The sequence below is a fragment of the Magnolia sinica genome, chromosome 8, assembly GCF_029962835.1.
Source record: "Magnolia sinica isolate HGM2019 chromosome 8, MsV1, whole genome shotgun sequence".
NCBI classification, from domain to species: Eukaryota; Viridiplantae; Streptophyta; class Magnoliopsida; order Magnoliales; family Magnoliaceae; genus Magnolia; species Magnolia sinica.
Window position 1 is genome coordinate 12,105,831 of NC_080580.1, and position 7,303 is coordinate 12,113,133.

The 7,303-nt window shown below is 40.3% G+C and overlaps 1 non-coding gene across 1 annotated transcript; it reads right to left on the bottom strand.

Annotated features, from left to right (window-relative positions):
• Positions 1-2,563: 2,563 nt before the first annotated feature.
• Positions 2,564-2,732, bottom strand: LOC131254657 (small nucleolar RNA snoR143). The gene has a single exon (XR_009175779.1). It is a non-coding gene; the product is annotated as a small nucleolar RNA snoR143 (small nucleolar RNA).
• Positions 2,733-7,303: the final 4,571 nt, after the last annotated feature.

Genomic DNA, 7,303 nt, shown 5'->3' on the forward strand with positions numbered 1-7,303 from the left:
CCCTCACTTGAATGGTCAAGATGGGTGCATTGGGGGTGGAAATGGGCCTGAGAGCCGGAAACGGATTGGCTACTGACCCTGCCACTAGCTAATGGTCGGTGCTCTATGGGACCCACCATGATGTATATGTTTCATCCATGCCGTCCACCTATTCTTCCATATCATTTTATGGTATGAGCCCAAAAATGAGCTTGATCCAAATGTCAAGTGAACCGTTGATTGAACGCCTACAACTAAAAACTTCTAGAGGCCACAAAAGTTTTAGATCAAGCTGATATATATTTTTTCTCTTCATCTAAGTCTGTATAACCTAATCAAAGGGTTAGATGTCAAATAACTATTACAGTGTGCCCTAGGAGGTTTTTAACAGTGGACATTCAATCACTACTATTTTCTCATGGTGTGGTCCACCTGAGATTTATATCTACCTAAGTTTTGGAATCAAGCCCTAAAATTATCTTTCAAAATGGATAGACGGCGTGGATAAAACACAGACATCATGGTGGGGAGCACCAACCACTAGCCACCTGGCTGGTGGCAGCATACTTGCCAACCCGCATCCCCGGCGGCCCAACTCCATAGGCCAGTGTTCGAGTTGGGCAAGGCCTACAATGAATGGACCAGCCCTAAAAATTGGCCCCGACCAATCATTAAGTGGGCCATAGTTATAGAAAGATTTTGGGGTCGAGTGTCGCCAAGCTACAATCCCAATATCAGATTGGTTGAAGGATTATCAGATATTTTTCATTTTTAACCGTCCAAAAAAAATATCCATTTTTCGTTTTTAACTGTCCAATAAAAATAGCCACCAATCAGATAATTGGATTATTCAAAAAAAAAAACAAAACAAAACAAGGCCGAAGAATTTTGATTTATTTATTATTATTATTTTCCAACAAGCAACCGGCTAACTGTTGATAGCAACACTCTTAGACCCGATCTAGATATATGGATATGGGATCAAGATCATGTCCAGGTACACCTCTTATCTCGCCTATTGAATTCACATCGTCAATTCATTTGGTGACGTTATCTCGCCTATTGAATTCACATCGTACATCCATTTGATTGTCACCAATTGCACGGTCAGCATCACACGATTGGTCTGACTTTGGTCTAGTCTCCTACAGTTGGGCCAACTAGGGCTGAAAGTCGAGCGGGTTGGGTTGGGTTGGGTTGGTGCTCAACCCTAGCCCAACCCAAGGTTCCCCTACATTGACCCTAACCCAGGTTGGGAATTTTCAACCCAAGCCTAACCCAAGCAGTTTAGGTCGGATAGATATATGCTAATATTTTCATTATTATATTAGTCTATTATATTTTCAATACAAGTTTTATTTTGTATACCTATGCTTGTATTAATCATCCTATAATTGTATTACATATATATATATATAGTTATTTATCATAGAGAGCATTTTATCTAAACAAACACATTAAAATATAGGACAACTACTCCTTTAAAAGTAATATTGTGTATCAAGCAATCTATTTGGGAGAGAGAAATCCACCATATCTTATTAGCCTTAGTCTTAGAAAATGACGTAGACTAATGAAACCCGACAGCACTTGAATTTCCTGTGCCTCCAACACAAACGGTCCGCACTCAATTATAATTTATAAGTAGCACTGAATTATAATTTATAAGTAACTTATATATCAATCGGTTTCGGGTTGGGTCGGACAACCAAAGACCTCAACCGGATTCCAACCTAAGTTTTATAAGGTTGGTGTTTATATAGCCCAAGCCATAGATGGAACCATCATGCCCAAGCCCAACCCATTGTCGGGTCGGTCACAGGTGTGGGTCGGGTTCAACCCACCCAACTTTCAGCCCGAGGGCCAACAATACTGCCAATCAGCAAGTGTAAAACATTTTTTAAGGGAGCGCTGGAGCCCACCTGGCTGATTGGACACAGGCATGTAATCAGGACTGCTGACCAAGTGGGCCACAACATGAGTAGGCCATATCACAGACCGTCACACCATTTCTGCTAGCAGGGATCTATGGGGCTCGCTGTTATGTATGTCGATTTATAAGTAAATTAGAGTTGGGCACATGTCAAAGAACAACCCAGCCTAGCCTGGCCCAGATCAGCCCAACAGGTGTTATATCGCACAAATGCACAGATCTAATATCTACATCCCTCCAAAATAACTACTGTGGCCCTTTGGTCTTTGGCGTAGGTCCAAGCCATATAGCCTCGGCATACCAGCTGAGAAGCGCAGCGAAACGCCCCACGTGGACAGATTTAAGAACAATCCCGGCCGTCCATTGAGGAAGAAACTGGTCGTCTAATGCATAGAATACAACCATTCATCTTCTGCCTCATGCGTGTGAAGCACGGACAGCCAAAAATCCATCCAAAGTCGGTATCGCACATCTGACGATTGGATCTACCTCATCTTCCGTTCATCCCATTATCATCTTGGTGGCGACCCTGTTGGACGGGTTGGATGCTGTGCAAGCAACGGGGTGGGCCCCACACGCTGCTAGTTGAGCGAAAATGGTTTCGGATTTTTGAAAGAATGGAAGCACAAAGAAAACAGAGAAAAGTAAAGACGATATGAGATGGAATCAGTAGACAAGCGGGGCAATCAGAGCCGCTCATCTGTGGATCCATCCCTACGGTTGTCTGGCCGCTGCCGTTCATATAAAAACGGCTTTCAATTTCCGCACCGTTGATCAAAAACCCTATCACACGAATCAAAGGCCTTTATATCACCAACGAATGCAAAATGACCAAATAAAAAGAAATAAGAAATAAGAGGAAATTAGATGTAACTCGAAGTGAGTGCTCAGATCCTGCGGCGCATGTTAGATTTCAGCGCAAGGATGCGGTTAAAATACGCGATGGATGACAATCGCAGGAAAAGGAAAAAGAAGGTAGGGCTCATATCAAGTGTAATTTAGGAAGATCTGTCATCGTGGCGAAAGAAAAACCCATCGATATTAAAAAGAAAGAAAGAAAGAAAGATACCAAAGCCATCTCTCGGCGGCTCCTTTCTTCTCCTTCCTTACTGAAATCGATAGGGTTTTCTTTCTTTTCTACAAAAAGAAATTTAAAAAACCCACTCCAGCCTCTCTCTTTCTAATCACAGCCCCCAAATCACAAGGAAGAGAGAGATTTCACAAGGAAGAGAGAGAGAGAGAGAGAGAGACTTCAGATCTAGGGTTCCGATGTCATTTTAGATGTTAGGGTTTCAAGTGGGTGTCGGGGGTTTATAAAAGTGCGCTTTAGGGCTTTGGGTTAAGAAAAAATATTTCAGTAGTGCGCGGACCACTGTAAAAGTTAATCCTGGGAACGGACGCAAATTTCCTAGAAAAGGAAGTTGGGCCCACCGTGATGTGAGTGTGGCATCCACTCCGTTCATCATTTTCGAAAAAGGTCATTTTAGGTCGGTAGAAAAAAGGAGCAGGATCCAAAACTCAAGTGGGCCACGATACAGGAAAAGAGTAGGGATGTGAAAGCTCACCGTTGAATCCTTCCTGGGCCTAAAAGTTCTGCATCAGGTTGATGTTTGGTTTTTACCTGGTGGGACTCACCTGATGAACGGGTTAGATGGAATTAAACATTACATAGGGCCCTAGAAAGGTGGTGGTCCGTCGCATCTGGCTATTCGCTGTGGTCCCGCTCATTTTAGTTTTGAATTGGTCTTGTTTTGGGGTTCGCATCCTACCACAGACGGTCTTAAATGAATGATGGAATCTGATTGCCTGTTTGAACGGTGGAAAATATCGAAAAAAAAAGTTTTATTTTTTGAAGAGCCAGATGAAGCATCAGACCTTGAAAAGCAGATATTACTTAAATAATATATTCAAATTTTCATCCACAAAATTTAAGGTGTGCAGTAGGAGAGCTTTTTGTCTACTTGGTACCCATGTTCCACGAGAGTTCATATTTCAGTAAGGGAACGAGTTTTACTTGAATTGAAATTCAAATCACAATTATTAATGAATTCATGTGAATTAAAATTCTCAGTAGTATACAGATGTCATGTAAATTTAAAATTTGTATTTGAGACCTTTGTCCATACTTAACATGCATTTTACTAAATTCTCAATAGTGCCCATTAAAGATATGTAAAATCAACTTTGATTACCGGGTGTGTCACTCCATTTTAACCTTAAGATCCAAAAGTTAGCTTGATTCGTGATTTAGGTGGATCATGAAATTGGAAACAATATATAGATATACCTCTTCCAATTGTTTTAATTCATATGGTCCACTTGAATCATAAAACGTGTCAATTTTTGGGCCTTGGGATTAAAATTAGGTCACGCACCTAATGATTGGGGTGGATTTTATGCAAACATTAAGGAAGGGTACACCAAAGTAAACTATATTTATTGTCATCAAAGATGTTGTGATATCTAAGTGTTGAAAATATTGTGGGGCATGGACATCACAATGTTTATATAAAATTCGCTAGGATCACTAGGTGTGTTGCTCAGTTTTAGCCTTAGGGCCAAGTATCAAATTGCTTGGTGATTTGGATGGGTCATATGAAGGGAAATGGTAACCCTCATTCTCATAATTATTTCCTTTCATGTGATTGATATGGATTGTGGATGAGCCTGATTTTTGGTCCATATGCTTTCATTTTAGCTGTGTATCTAATTGTTGCGGAGTGGATTTCATAAAATCATCACAAGGGGCTCTAAAAAAATCACACGCTAAGCAGATTTTTGGGCTCTATCGTTAAATAAAAGGGACAAACTTAGTGATTAAGGTGAATTTCATGTAAATATCAGTGGGGCCCACCAATTTTTGAAGTACACGGTTGATTTTGGTGCCTACCACCTCTAGCTAAGGAATTCAAAACGGTTGAAAAAGGTGGTAAATGACACTGTACAACTCCTCAAACACACTTATTTCATGACTCTGCCATCGAATCTCAATCTTTACCACCATTTATATGGTGCCAAATGACCCCTAATGCTATAAAGATGGTGGAATTGTAATTCCGTGGGAGTTCAAATTGTCAATTTACTTTAAAATTTTAGATGATTTATCCAAGCCATTAATATGAAGGCCCTCATCACGGATGGTGCAGCTGACTGATGGGCCAGATGTTCAACACGCATCACGGTGGGTCCCACATAGCTCGACCTCATGGGAAGTTCCAGGAGGTCGACCGCATAGAACCATTTCCCTTATATATATATATATATATATATATATATAAAAGAATAGGAATGCTCACCGACGCAACATTAATACCCGTGCGCACCTTTGTGCACATGTCATGGGCATATAATCTGAATGGTCCACGAGTTGCGGCATCCCTTGAAATTTTATTCACCTAATTGTCAGCCTTATCCAAAATTCTAGTGGGCCATAGCAAAGAGAAATGCATATCAAGGGAGGAAAGTGTTTCCTTTTGCCATGGCCCACCAGAGTTTTGTATCGAGCTGAAAGTTGGGCCTATAGAGTTTCAAGTTTCAAGGGGTGCCGCATCACATGTACCGTTCAAATTCTGTGCTCACGTAAGAATGTGAGCGGGTGAGCATGTCTCTCTCTTTTGCCATGGGCCACCAAAGTTTTGGCTCAGGTTGAAAGTTAGGCTTGTGTGGTTTCAAGGGGTGCCGCATTACGTGGACCATTCAGATTTTGTGCCCATGACATGTGTGCAAAGGTGCGCACGGTTGCCCCCCATCACATGTGGGCAGGCCCTGAGGTGGCTGGCAGGCTATTGTGGTAGCAAACTACTGTACACACAGTGAAGTTAGAATTTTGTCTCACATAGGAAACATCGTCCGAAGTAGTAGTGGCTGTAAGTTGGATTCCTTCCTTAATAGGCGTGACCCGTTTTAAATCTGTGAGTTTCGGCAAAGCGGACAATATCCAATATGGCAGAAAAAACTAACGTATCTTGGTGAAGTTATCTCTTTAAAGTATAAAGACTGAAATACAGGGATCACATCATGAAGATGCCCAACCTTGCCTCTAAATTGAAGGCACTCAAGCTAGACATTTCAAAGGAATGATAGTTTCTCACATGTTGATTACTTTTCCACCTAAGTTCAGCACATTCAAAGTTAACTATAATACAAACAGAAAACTGGACCTTGATTAAGTTGATTGCACAATGTATGCAGGAAGAAGAATGACTTGAAACAAGATTGACAAACCAAGCTACACTTGGGTCATTTCCACTTCATTAAATTAAATTATTACAACTAAACTCAATTGGACATCCACATGCAACCTGATTCAGCTAATAAGAATTTATTTAGATGCAAGTGGAGTCTGTGAAACAAAACAAAAGTAGAATGAAATTTGCTGAGAATCCAAGCAAACATATGGCATAGACAACAAAGACATTAATCCAGTGGTGAAAAGAGTGGGAGTTCAACGAGTTTTCCATTGATTTTTCTTCTTATTTTTTTAATGGTTAAAGAGTTTTGCTGTTATTTGAATTTCCAAATGGTGGAATCTCCATCCAATTAAAGAAGAATGACTTCTTCCATGGCTGAAAGGATTTTCCATACAAGAGATTCAAAAAAAAAAAAAAAAACCTTTAGTTTGAGAGCTTATGTGTGATATTATATACTAAAAGGAGTGAGCAGAACTTGGTTAATGGACCTTTATTTGTCAACGAAGAAACATCAGATATCATGTGGATAATGTCATTGTAACTGAGAATTGTAAAGCAAGGATAAATAAAATCAAGAACAAACACAAAAACTGTATGAAGGGTGTGTTTTGGAAGTTACTATATTAGAATTAGAGCAGAATGGCCATTGTGATCAATTCGGAAAGGAGCTGCGTTGAGCTCATTTTCCAATTTGAGCCAGTCTCATAGACTTTCCTCCATTCCACTCAAAGTGGACTGGATTTCTGCATTTTTCAAACATTGCTGATTTCAGAATAGAAGTTTGCACCATTTAAATACAGAGAAACGGATATTTCTGAACTTGGTCCAACTGAGAAATGTAGTGATTTGAGGACAAAAGAGGTTCTCAAAGATTTCAATACACCACTGATACAAGCAAGTACCTCTGTAGTAAAGTTCAGAGTAGAATATTATAACCAAGGATCAGATTAGCAATTATGTTGTGTGGATTCTTCAAAATGAGTGAGGCATCTATGTCAAATTCCATTACTCCACCTGATTTTTGGGTAACTCTTTTATCTTGAGGAGGCACTCAGATGAATGGATTGGATGGCATATAAATACCAAGATGGGTGTCCCATCCATCAGGTGCATCACCCCTTCTGTAGCCTTTCCCAAAAATCAGGCTGATTCAACACTCAGGTGGTCCACCCCATAAAATCATACATAGAAACATCTACAT